Source organism: Phasianus colchicus, chromosome 1 (assembly GCF_987193195.1).
Source record: "Phasianus colchicus chromosome 1, bPhaCol1.hap1.1, whole genome shotgun sequence".
Taxonomy (NCBI): Eukaryota; Metazoa; Chordata; class Aves; order Galliformes; family Phasianidae; genus Phasianus; species Phasianus colchicus.
This window is the reverse complement of record NC_143436.1, coordinates 52,363,924-52,376,784: the sequence shown is the minus strand read 5'-3', so window position 1 is coordinate 52,376,784 and position 12,861 is coordinate 52,363,924. Positions and strand designations below refer to the sequence as shown.

Here is a 12,861-nt window from a genome sequence, read left to right as displayed (position 1 = left end):
TCCTCCCCAGAAGCACACAGAGGAAATCCTTGAGGCAGAAGATTTATGGTTCAGCTCGTCTGCTGGGGTTGCATTTTCTCCCCGGACAAAGCTATGGTGCTGATCTGTGTGTATACATCGGAGGACAGGGCCAGGTTTGCCCTGGAAGGTTATGTTTTGGGTGGGTGGTGAGATCATAACTCTAGGGGTGATTGGAAGTCATGGCACACGGATACCAACACTCACAATTGCAGTGCCATGGTCAGAAGGCTTTGTGACCACCATTTCATTAGTCATTTTTAAATTATGAAGGAGGAGAAAAGGCAACTCAAATTTTTCACCTCCAACCCTACGCCGCATTTATCTCTGACATATCCTGCTGGATCTATAGGGAGAGGCTGTCCTCGGCTGAACTGGTGCAAACCCAGTGTGACCCTGAGCTGCTCCTTCAGCAGATATGGTCACAACTGAGTGAGGAATTAGGCTCAGCTGGCAATTAGCTTATGAAGTATGTGGTGCGCTTTAGGGTCCTTCAGGATGCAAAGTGCTAGATAAAAATTAGTTATTAATAATAAAAACATCCGAGTACCCCAGGGAAATAATCCAGAGAGTGGAGAAAGCCAAGGACAACAGCAGCTTTTGCTCCATCCTCCATATCCTCTGCCCTTTCGGCGCTGCTGCCCCTCTGCAAGGCCCTCCAGGGCTTGGTAAGATCCCACCCCATGTGCTTAGCAATTGATATCTATAATGAAAACTAGGAGATCAGCCACAGTTGCAAGACTTGGGGTGATTGGCTTTGCTGGGCATGCAAACCCTCTTCTGGCTAGGAAGCAAGTATGGAGGTGGTTTTAGGCAAGAAAGCAGAGCAAGGGCAGGGCTGGCTTTCCTCCAGCATGTCTGACACTGGGGGAACTCAGAGCCCTTCACGCAAGGCTGAGGAATGTCCCCCAGTGCGGGGCTGCCGCACATGAGCGCAGCTGCCATTATGCGCTTACTGAGCTTGCCCAGGCTTTGCCCAGACAGGGAGCATCTCCTTTAAGATAAAGTGCCCTGGGGATTTTGCTGTCTCGTCAGGAAGCAAATGCCCCCAAAACAATAAATAAACCGGGGGAGAATGGGGCAGATGTGATGCACAGCAAGCCCATTCTTGCCAGCAGCTGGGAACAAAGCTATTGGTGTCTCCAATGGCTGGAGAGGGAACCTCCCACCCCAGCAATGTCCCCTTGCTGGGAATAGCCCTCATTGCAGCCCTTTCCCCAGTCCAAAACACGCTAGCGAGCATAGCTTACACCATGTGGAGCTGAATAAGGTATTACACCTAAGTATGGCATTCAGCTGTGCCACAGCTCCCAACATCACCAGGTGAGCGAGTGCTGCTCTGACTAGGTGCTCCTAATCTACATCAAACACCAGATGTCGGAGGAGGTATTGCACAGATTTAATTTCAGGTCCCTTCATTAAGCAGCTAGAGAAAACAAATGCCAAGCCTGACAAGCAGTGTTAGCTTTCGGAGGCTGCTATTAGAACGTTAATAATTTTATTACTATTATTCCTCCTGAGTTGCAGATACCCCGGTGCTTTACAAGGAGACAAAGTGCCTTGGCCCTCTCCTGAAGTGCCTGTAACAAAAGTTAGACTTAAGCACAGCACTGGGGTTATTTAACAAGCAAACAGTGCCAGCAGGGTGTTTGGAAGAGGGAGGTTTATGGCAGCACATGATCATGAGACATTTATGGTTGTGCGTGCGCCTGTATCCTGTTAAGTTTATGTTTGCTTTTAAAATGAAATCCATGGAGGGCAGAAGTGTGCCAGATTTAGGGATGATGCCTGCAAGAAAGGTGAGTGGAGGCCAGAGAGGGGAGGATGATTTGGAAAGGAGCAAGCAGATGGGAGGCTGTGAAGGATGAGCGTTAAAGCCCCTGTGGCACCACTAGAGCAGGTAGGGCTGCTCAGCCATCAGAACCCCTTTGAAGCTTGACTGCAAGCTGTGCTGCTGCACCAATATTTTTTCATTCATTGAACACACTAATTCATTACGAAAGAGTCTGGATCTACGTGCTAGGGCTAATCTCTGAAGCGTTTTCAGCTTTGCTACACGTAACATTGCTCTTGCATCCTGGGGAGGAGGCTATTCATAACAGGATAAAATTTACTCACAGTACCAGACTGGGGAATATCATTTCTAACATGACCTGGTCCCGTTACACTCAGTTAAAAACCTGAAGGGCCGTTTCAGGGTTTTGAATCATGTCCGAGCCACCTATTATAGAACACTATCATAGAACACCTCATGTGACTGGGATCGGATTCCCTGGAGACGCACCCATCAAAGCTTCTTGCCCCAAACTGCACCTCTCTGTCTGCCCCATACGTTGGGTAAGGTAGGTCTTGGATCTGAAGCTTGCTATGAAACCTGCAGAACCAGAATTTGTCATCTGGAGGCTGCCAAAACCTCCTCCAGGCTTGCCTATTTTCCCCTGAAAAAATTCTCAGTTCTTTCTAGAAACACTGAGCTGAAATTCCAGCCCCTTCCCCACTTTCTAATTGACTGCTGCACTGACAGCAGTCTGAGAAGCAACAGAGCCTTAAAATGCTGTGCTGCACCTCAGATCTTACCCTCGTGATCTTATCTTTGTGCTGGAGCTGCCTGTCAGGACGTGTGCCAAGATCAAAGAACTGCAGCGTTTCAGCCTCACTTTGTGTTTGCCTTTCCATGAGTAAACCCTTTTTTATTTTTTTCCTTGTGCTACAGCTGCAGCAGAAAGCCTTTCTCTCTAGCAGGTGGTCAGGGTTTTTCAGAGGAAATTTCTTTGAGGGTTACAGAGACTGTGACTTGATCACCTGAATTCCAGATGAATGAGATGAATGCCTGAACTGTCGGCTTACTGACATTTTCAGTACATCAAACTCATGGTTTTGGTCTAGAAAAATCTTTTTTTTTTTTTTTTTTTTGTCCCACCCAGTCTGCCTCTTTCCTCTATGAACCTCTCTCTGGCCCAAACTGTATTTCCTGGAGCTGCTTTTAGTGAACATCACAATGAGATTTGGCCAAGCTAAGACCTAACCATGCAAATACCTCTCCATGGCCAGCCTCTGCCCCTGCAAAGGGCTTCTGCTGCAGTGTGCTTGGTGATGTGTAGCAAAGCAGAGGGGGTTAATACATCACAGCAAGAATGCTTGGCTTTGCCCAGCCACCGGGATCCTGTAACAACCCTGGTGCTTGGAGATTCCCCAGCAGGGAGGGGAGAAGGTAGAGCATTTCTTGACTAGCTGGAAGCCCTGTGTACAGAATACCTGTGGAGACTGGCAGAGCAGCGTGCAAGCTGGGACTGGATACCTTCCAAGCATCAGAACAAAACTGAGTCTCTCAGTGAAGGATGCTAAATTTTGACAACGGAAAAGGAGCAGATAGACAAAGGGTGAGTGGGAGGGGAAAGCCTTTCCCTGCTAATGCTGTCTACTAGAAGTGTGAAGCGTTATGTATTTCCACATGCCTTCATGTGTACATGGCACTTTACTGGCAGCTACAAAGGCAGACTCTTGCCCTAGAGTTTCATTATACAAAGACCCTGACCTTTGGGGCACCAGCTCAGCTCTTCCAAAGGGGGCTCCCAGCACTCAGGCCTTTGGGATGCATCCACGAAGCCTGGATCCTGCTACTTGTAAGACCAATGGGAAATCACTGGGAACGTGATTAGGTCTGAGATGTGCAGGCTGGAATGAGGAAGCATATGAGAAAGGTCACAAGCTAAACTATTGCATGTTCATTTCTTGTTTGCTCCTGGCTTTAGCTGGGTATCTCTGAATTATTCCTCATTCTGAAGATGCAATGTAGTAAACAAAGTTAATAGTCAAAAGGGGAAATGCTTGCCAAGGACACAGGAGAAGTGGAAGTCATTAGCACAGGAAGACCAGCTGCACTGAATGAGCCCTGAGGGTGGGTGGCGGGGAGGTGGCCAAGGCTGGGCTTGAGAGGGGGAAAGAGGAACAGAGCTATGGCTTTAGGAATGTGGAGCGGCTGAGGAGTGGGAGATGTGCTGGGTCAGCACAGGGTAGAGCAGGGGACAAAGGGAACCGAGCCCCAGCAGAGCCACGTGAGGCCATGGAAATGAAGTGAGGAGCTGAACTTTGATGTCGAAGGAGGCTGGGAGTCAGCACAGGGATTCGAGCAGAGAGAGTGACACAAGTGGAACAGCAGGTAAGGAAAAGATAACGCTGCTGTGCACTAGACTTTCAGTGTGAGTATTAAGCCTACCCTACAGTCCTGCTGGGCCTCTACGTCTCCCAGAATTGAGTGGGTTTGTGTTTTCGTGATCTAGTCTGAATAAATGCAGCACTGCCTCTGGGTTGCTCCTGCCTAATCAATCACCCACACGTCGGGAGCGATAATTCCCAGGAGGAAGCAGTCACAGGGAAAGCACTGTCTGCATGCAATGGGATGAAGCTGTGGGTGCACTGTGGGGCTGAGCATCTCCTCTCCTAGCCCACAGGTGTTGGGCACTACAGAGAGGAAGGCAGTGGGGTTGCCTTCATTCTCAAGAGCTCTCCATTTCCACATTCTACAGGGTTCCAGGGAGATCAGTGCTGTTCTCTCTGCTGTTTATTGCAGTTTCTCTGGATCATGTCCAACTAAGAGTGCTCCCCGCAGGACGGAACCGACAGCATAAGCAAGAAACCTCTCCATCCTTGTGGATCTTCCACAGGAAAATCTCCATCTCCCACCTTCTGTTCAGGATAACATCTGGGATAGAAGGAGCAGAAATCACACAGTAGTCCCTGAACAACAGTTTCTTTTCCTGAAACACGTGGAAAACAAGAGCTAAAGGACGAGCACTATGGAAGATGGAAGGAGGATAGAATTCACCTCCGCATGGCAGCCAGGGACAGGATGTGCCAGGCCTAGGCACCAGGTTTCAGGTTTAAGCTCAGTTAGATCATTCTGAGAGCAAGGACAGCATCCGGATCACTAGGCTGTGAAATGTGATGGATTCAGTTTCTGAAACTCTAAGTGGATCCTTCTCTATTTATTTATTTTTTAACAGCTTAGCACTCTTTCACTCCTGAGACAGCATCCTGCATGTGAATTTCTTCTTTCTTACCTTCTATAATGCTCCAGATTTCTTACAGTCTTTGTTTTATTATTCTATGGTACTCTATTTACTTCTCCTTCCTCCCCAAATATTGCCATGCAGTTTCTCTCCTTCAGCTTCCTGACCTCTGAGACTCTGCTTAATGCACCCAACTTTTCCATCCCTTCCCACTGCTGCCTTCCTGAGTTTGCACCACTTCTCTGTTGTCTCTTCATCTCAGGATCACACTGAAGTTTTGATTGCCTTCAAACATTCTGCCTGCATGCCTACTAGTGTTCCTCTGCTGTGTAACTGGCTCCCTCCTTTCCTCTCAGTCTATTATGGCAATACCTGCAGAAATGCATAATCTCCATTTCTGTCCAACACTGGCTGCATTAAAGAGCAGAAAAAAAAATCCATCACTTCAAGATCTTCTTCAAGAGACTTTGTCCAGTCTCTGATTTTCAATCATTTGGCTTATACCTTTGGAAACGACAGTATGAACACCTTCTCCGTGTCTAGCAGGAGACTTAGGGCAGTTCATGATGTACTGCTCCTATTCCTCCTTCATTTCTGTAGCTGCCATTAGCCCTTTCTCCTCATTTCTAAGACTCTGCTGTTCTTCCCAGAACACCCATGTTGTTCTCACTTAGTCTTTTTCCAGACATATACAATATACTTTTTTTTTTTTTTTTGTCTTTTAGTCACAGATTGCCCTGATTTAGCTCACCTAGACTTAACATCTCTCTTTCCAGAACCTTTCTCATGGCTCTCCTCCTACTCTCTTTGTGGCCTTGGAAACATCTGACATAATTCATTCACTCAAGAAAACAACCACTTCTCTTGACCCTGGTACGTCTCATCATTTAGGCCTATCTCCTTACTCCATCTTTTTACTTTACTCCTGATTCCAGTAATTCCTTAGCTTCTGGTGCACTGCTCAACTCTTTGAAAATAAGCCATTATCTGCTGTGCTCCCAGGCTCCTGTGCTGACATCGTCTTTCCATTTAACAAGCACCCAGATCCTCCTTATTCTTCATAGACTGCTTAAGAGAGTCACTCCCTCTTATCTCTCCTACATGACTGTCCTCAGCCATTTTCACTGTGGGTTCATGCAGACCGTAGTGCAGGAATCTAATGATCTCCTTGCTGCTAATGATGCCTGGTCCCATCTCTTTTTCACCTTGTGGCAGCTTTGTGAAATGGTTGCACGCTCCATCCCTCTCAGGGTATTTATAGGGATGAGGGTACTCTGGTTTCTTAGCAGCTGCTCAACTTTCAGGCACTTCTTCAGACAGAGATGCCTCTTCTGTTCTGGGATTCCTTCTCCAGGAATAAGTGATCTTTTATGTATTTTTCTAATAAAGATGATTATCGTACTTAACATCCATTCTGGTTTACATCTGTAGAGCTCAGAAGTATTTGGAAAAATCCGTAAGCATCATTTTCTCCATTGTAGAGATGGAAAAGCTGAGTCACAGAGATATTAGGGCCAATATTTTTATGTGTTCATTCATTTTATGCATCTCAATTTCTGGGAATCCTGTCTGAAATAACCTAATTGCTTTGCTGTAGGACTTGAAAGGGAGCAGTAGGTCTTCAACACCTTTGAACAATACCAAATAGAGCAGGAACTGTGTGATGATCACGACCACACAGAACTCAGTTACTTTTGGCATCAGAGCCAGAGGCTCCATGCAGGAGAATATTGCTGCTTCATGGTCTTCTTCTGCCTTAAGTGGTGGAGAGGTGGTGATGCTGCAAAGCATCCAGGTATTCTAGAAATTTCAAAATAAATCTGCTGTTTGTGTTGTGACATATCCAGACGTCCTCAGTTGTTTTTATATGTGCTCTGAGGAAGGGAGAAAATCCTGCCCTAGAAGATGTAGCAGTATAGCAGCTGGGCTTGCTGTCAAAATTATGAAAACATTGGTTAAAAATTCTTCTTCTCACGTAGCAAAATCTTCACCCTGAATTTTCTCTATTTTAGGTGAGTGAACTAATTACTTGGCTCTTTTGATTGCCTTTTCCCTTTCTCCCCGTCTAGTGATCCCATCTTAGATCTAAGCAACCTTTTCCGCTGAGACTAGAAAGTATGTTCCAACAGAGAGCCAGCTACAACAAACTGACTTCACAGATGAAAAATGTGTTTCAGAAGAAAATTCCTGTGAGCTCTACCAGTCACTTTTCTGTCAATAATGCTCAAATACACACATCTTTTATATCTTCACTGGCTCTTCCCTGCTTACCTGCAGTACTTCTTGAGTAAGAAAGCGTCTGGATTTGTACCAGATTTTCTCATTTAACTCCCTCACAGCAGGAATAGGTCCTCTTAATCTAAAATGCCTCAGAAAATCCATCTTTCTGTTCTGTCCCTCTTTGAGATCTAATCTGTGTATGCTAGGCTTAACTTGGGCCTTATTTTTATCCAGAAAAGCTGTGGGTGCCCCATCTCTGGAGGCAGTCAAGGACAAGTTGGATGAGGCCCTGGGCAGCCTGAGCTGGTGGGACTTTGAGGTCCCTTCCAATACAAACCATTCTATCATTCTACGTTTATTCTGAATTTTCAACTCTTTTTCCAACCTACTTATGTCCCAACTGCAGATCTACCAGTCCCCATGTCTATAGTACAGTCTGACCTTTGCAGCTTTCTTGCTCCACACTTTTCCAAATTGTGTGCACAAGAAGACAACAGGATTGCATCTTTGCCTGCTCATCTCAGACTCTTTGTTTCTCATGCATTTTGAGGCAAATTTTCAAATTCCTCTCCTTCGTTTCCAAAAGTGATTTGCTCCCGTCTGTGCCATTACTCACATTTCTCTGCCAATGCCAATTTCCTCAGGGTCCCACACAGCTTCAGCTGTTGACCTATCTTTTTCAATTCTGCTTCTTTGGCCTGGACTCTTTCTCTTCTCTCTCTGTCTTGATTTCAATTGATCTCAGATTTGCTTCCAATTGTTTTTTAAAACTTCATTCTTGTATTTTTCCACTGTGAAACAGGACAACCTACATTCTTCCAGTGCGCAGAACAAATGTTACAAAAGATGGGATTTAAAAGCAGTGTAAAAGTACGATTCTGTGCCTGATCAGTAGAAAATCTTTCTCTTTTTTGAAGAGCCGGGGAGATGTTCAGTCCCACAAAACAATTAATCCTTACTCCCATCTGTTTTTAAATCTTTTTTGGAGGAAAGTCATAATTTCCCCTAATTTGTTTGTTGATTGACATTTTTTGACAACACAAGGTCACTTCAACCTCTGACTTGTTTGCTAAACTGTTTCTGCCAGCATTGCTTTAAGTATATGAGATGTGAAATTTAGGTTTTTTTGTTTTGTTTTGTTTTTTTTTCTGACTGGGCACGTATTCTGAATGACTTTTAATCCATGCAATCAACTGGAAATGGAAAATGTTTTACTTTCCATTGCTCCTTCCCCCCCAGAAAGAAACTGCTCCTCAGAAGAGCTATTTGGAAACAATTGTCATTGTGTGTAAATTCTCAGTTTCCAACAAACAAACATTTCCAGTAACAATTTGATTGTGGCTTTAACTCGTTAATAGCAAATACTGTTTCACTGTGGTTTCAACATCTGCTTTTTACAAACGTGTTCGCTTAAATGTTGCTGTTTGGGTAAAAATCCGTGCCAGTAAATATGTTGCTGGAACACTCACAGAAGGCAGATACAAATGGAGTGGGAACACAATCGAAGCAAATTTGTTTAACGTAAATTGAACGATCACATAGAAATGTTTAACGTGCTATTTACCAAAATCCACCTTCTCACGTGTCCGATGGTCACCACATAATTTTTGCAAAGTAAGACACCAGGTCCTGCCAGTCCCATTGGATGGTAGGAGTTAACCAGCAGCGGGAGACGCAGCACACCGAGATTTCATTAGGAGAATAGCCTTAGAGGCTACTCCAAAATTCAGGTCACATACACTGTGCAGTCCAAATGTATGCATGCGTTCAGTCCCACTTTGACTGCAGCTGCAGAATCCCTCCTTGATGAAATAAGCCATTTAACAAAGAAAATGTGACTTGGGAATCAATACTTAAGGATAATGATAGGTAGAGGGTATGAATTGCTACCTTCTCCTGGCGGAAATATATCAGCTTTCTCAATTACTGGTCTACCCAGCTACATTTCTTTCCTTGGCTGCTCTAGGAATGCTTTTGCTATGGCTCAGGGCAGCCTTGCAGGTGCTATTATGAGCACCACATCGGCTTATAGGGTGGCAAGGGACAGACGTGGGGGAGTCTGGCGTTGGTAGAGATAGCTGAAGTTGTGTGAGTTATGTGCCGGCAGGATGGAGAAAATGACATATTACAGCAGCTCACACTGCCTCCAATTCACTTAGCTCAAGCTGTGAATGCAGCCAAATGTATACGATTTGCCGGAATTTTTATTACTTATAAGCTCCCATCTTCTCCATCCCAGCCAGCCAAACCGCTCTCGTGGCTCATTGGACAAAAGGCTTCTGAGTGGGGAAGTCCTGGAGCTCATTCCCAGATGTTGCACGCAGCGAAATGGCTGCAGTGCAGTCATGGCTGCGGGTAAATCAAGGTGGTAGAGGAGCCGGCATTGCAAACATCTGATGAACCATTTAAAAGAGAGCTGACAGAGCCGACAACGCTACCGCATCCAGCTCTGGATCAATCGTGCTCTTGCACACCATTACATGCCTAACGTATAGATTATAAGCTAGCTATAAAACCGATAAGCAGCCCTTGAAAACACTTGCATTTCAGACCCAACAAAACACCAAGTGCTCATCTACCATATGCAGTGCTGTGACACTGTGCTACAGGGTGTACTAGTGAAAATAAGCACACAGATTGGGGGCCATTTGCAAAGCCATTTGAGTGGGTTCCTCTGGCTGTGTAGCTCTGAGGAGGGAGTAGAGAAGCCAACTCCAACACAGTCTTCACTCCCAGCTGGGCACTGTGCTCTGGGATGTGGGAATCATAGAATCATGGAATCATAGAGTGAATTCAGTTGGAAGGGATCTTAAAGATCACTGAGCCCCAACACTTGATGTGGGCAGGGCTGCTACCACCCAGCTCAGGCTGCCCAGAGCCCCATCCAACCTGGCCTTAAACCTCCATGGATGGGGCATCCACAGCTCCTGGGCAGCCTGTGCCAGTGCCTCACCACCCTCTAAGTAAAGAATTTCCTCCTGAGATCTAACGAAAGTTTGGGAAGGTTTCTCTGGCTGTGGGTTTGCTTTGATTGAACTTGACCCAGAGTGGGCCAGATGAAAGCCTTTTTCTGTGTTTATCTAACACGTATCACAGCAGGGGATACTGCTTTCTGAAATACTTACTGTTTCTAATTACAACCCAGGGCTTTCCAGATCTGTGGCATTGGCTGACAGACTGTCACGTGGTCTCAGATTGCTTTTTACTGTGTTTTTGTCCTCCCATTTGTCCATTGGGCCATTGAACTATTGAGCAGCCCCAGCTGACACAGTTTTCAGCCCTGGGACTTACAGCAGCAGATCCTCAGTGCATAGGAACTATGAACCCTTATCACACTCAGGGAAAAAAAAACAGTAGTTTTTTGTCTGAAATAGCTACGTATGTTGGTGTTGCTATTAAACCTTTCCTGATCGGTTTGCACTGCATTACAAAACTACTAAACCCCTTGTGCTTTGGTCAATTTCCTGCATAAAGTGCCAAACAAATGTGATTTCACAAGGATATTTTTCTTCTTGTCTCTCCTGCCATTGGCAGCTCATTGCCTCCTGGTGCAGAAATCCAAATCCAGCAGCACCCAAGCTAATCAAAGAGAGCTGCACTGGGTTCAGACATCTGCCCCTGGTCCCAGGGCTCTGAGGGTGACCCTGATGGTTGGAAATGCCTCCAGGCTCACTCTGAAAGACACAAATTGCTGCAATATACACAACTCATGTAAGAGATGACTCACTAAGAGGAGTCTGCTCACGGCCAGGGAAGCGGAGAGTCTCACGTGCATCTGACTGCAAGGGATTAAAAATAAAGTGTGTGAGATTTCACCTTCCGGTCCAGAGATGCACAAGAAATGTTTCCATGGATTCACAACCTCTGGTGTCCACTCATGAACTCTCAAGGGTCTTGGCAATGAAGATCACAAAGATCTCATTTTTCAATCTCCAGCCTCTCTCTACCTTTTTTTGGAACACTTCCTTGATCTTCTGTGTGAAACCTCAGGAGTTCTGTACCATCAGACACGACAAGACTCTGTCTTGATGTGTATCTCTTTCTCTCTACTTTTGTGCATCACTCTGGAGAAGTCATACAGTATGCCTTCTTTAGCTTTCTTACAAGAATCTGGCCCAGCAAGGCTTGGAGCTTATATTGTTTTAAGATCTAAGATGGGCTGTTTTCAGTCCTGGATCAGTTACATAAGGGGGGCTGCTAGAGTAAGGAGCAGGGATAAGTTTCAAAGATGTGATGCACAAACCAACAAAATCAAAGTATTAATTTTTAAAAAGCCATATGCCTCTGGAAGTTTGAGAATCACTGTTCTTTAGTGATATATAGCATTTGTTTGAAGTTCTGCTGGGATATGATATCAAACCTGACTCTGGCTATATAAAGTCCAAAGCAAACTGGCCTGGCCTCATAACTGACCCTGCTCTGAGGTCCTAACTAGGGACTTTGTGAGGTCTCTTTCCACCAAAAGGCTTCAACCTTCCTATAACTCAAACTTGACTAACACAGCTGTCTGACTGCCTTTTCTTTCCCAACATCAAGTTCCCTGTGATGGGAGGATGTCTATAAGCAATCACAACCAGAGGTGAAAGTCAGTATTATGTCATCGGCGAAGCCTGGAAACCCAGTACTAAAATACATACACAGCATGATAATGGCCGGACTATAAATACCTACAGAGAAACTGTAAAATTTCATCCTGTCATGGGATCCAGCTGCTGAACTTGAGATATAACTAGCACTTGCAAGGAGAAAAGGAATGAGATTGAAAACCATGTATAGGGAAATACAGACTTTCCCAGACTAGCTGCATTTTGACAGACATTTGTGGGGCATCATATATTAAAGAAAAAGGAGCATACAGATGAGTCTAAACAGAGGGAAGGGTTGAGTGCTTCAGCAGATCCACTCCATTGGCTGGTCATGATGATAAGACTTATCATAACTGATTAGCCTTTGAGTTCATTTGAGATGGAAATCCAGGCTTAAGACTTATAATGCATTATTATTTCCAACTTACTAGTGAAACCAAATGAGAGAAAATGACTGAAACTGAACTCCAACTCAGGCCACAGGTGCCTTTTTTGACTTGGGATAAACATGGGCCTATCACATATGAGAAGTGCTATCCACAAAGCAGGAAAAAGAGATTCCTGAAATCATAGAATCATAGAATCACAGAATGGTTTGGTTTGGAAGGGATCTTAAAGATCCAACCTCTGCCATGGGCTGGACTGTCACCCGTCAGGTCAGGCTGCCCAGGGTCCCATCCAACCTGCCCTGGAGCATTTTGAGGGATGGGGAATCCACAAATCCTGATGAAGCAGTGCCAGCAGCCAAAATGCAATGCATTTCTTTGGAAAGCAAAACCTCATCTTGTAGTTCACAAGAAATTGCAGCAAATATCCAAACCCCACTGATTCTTAAAACCAGCAGTAAGTCCTAGCTACTTTCCTCCTCAGCCGTGGGCATGGGGTTTCCTCAGAGGCTTGCCAGGTCACTTCTAGACATGCACTTGCTGTACAAGAAAGAATGGGGGTTATTATCTTTGTCCCCTCTCCAGTGGGGTTTGTACAAATTTATTCAATTACTGCAGTGATGAGACTGGTACGGGCAATGG

General features: G+C 45.2%; 1 protein-coding gene across 4 annotated transcripts in view; it reads right to left on the bottom strand.

Annotated features, from left to right (window-relative positions):
• CACNG2 (calcium voltage-gated channel auxiliary subunit gamma 2) overlaps window positions 1-12,861 on the bottom strand; it is a 56,252-nt gene that overhangs the window by 10,814 nt on the left and 32,577 nt on the right. The gene's annotated exons all lie outside the window — the stretch shown is intronic.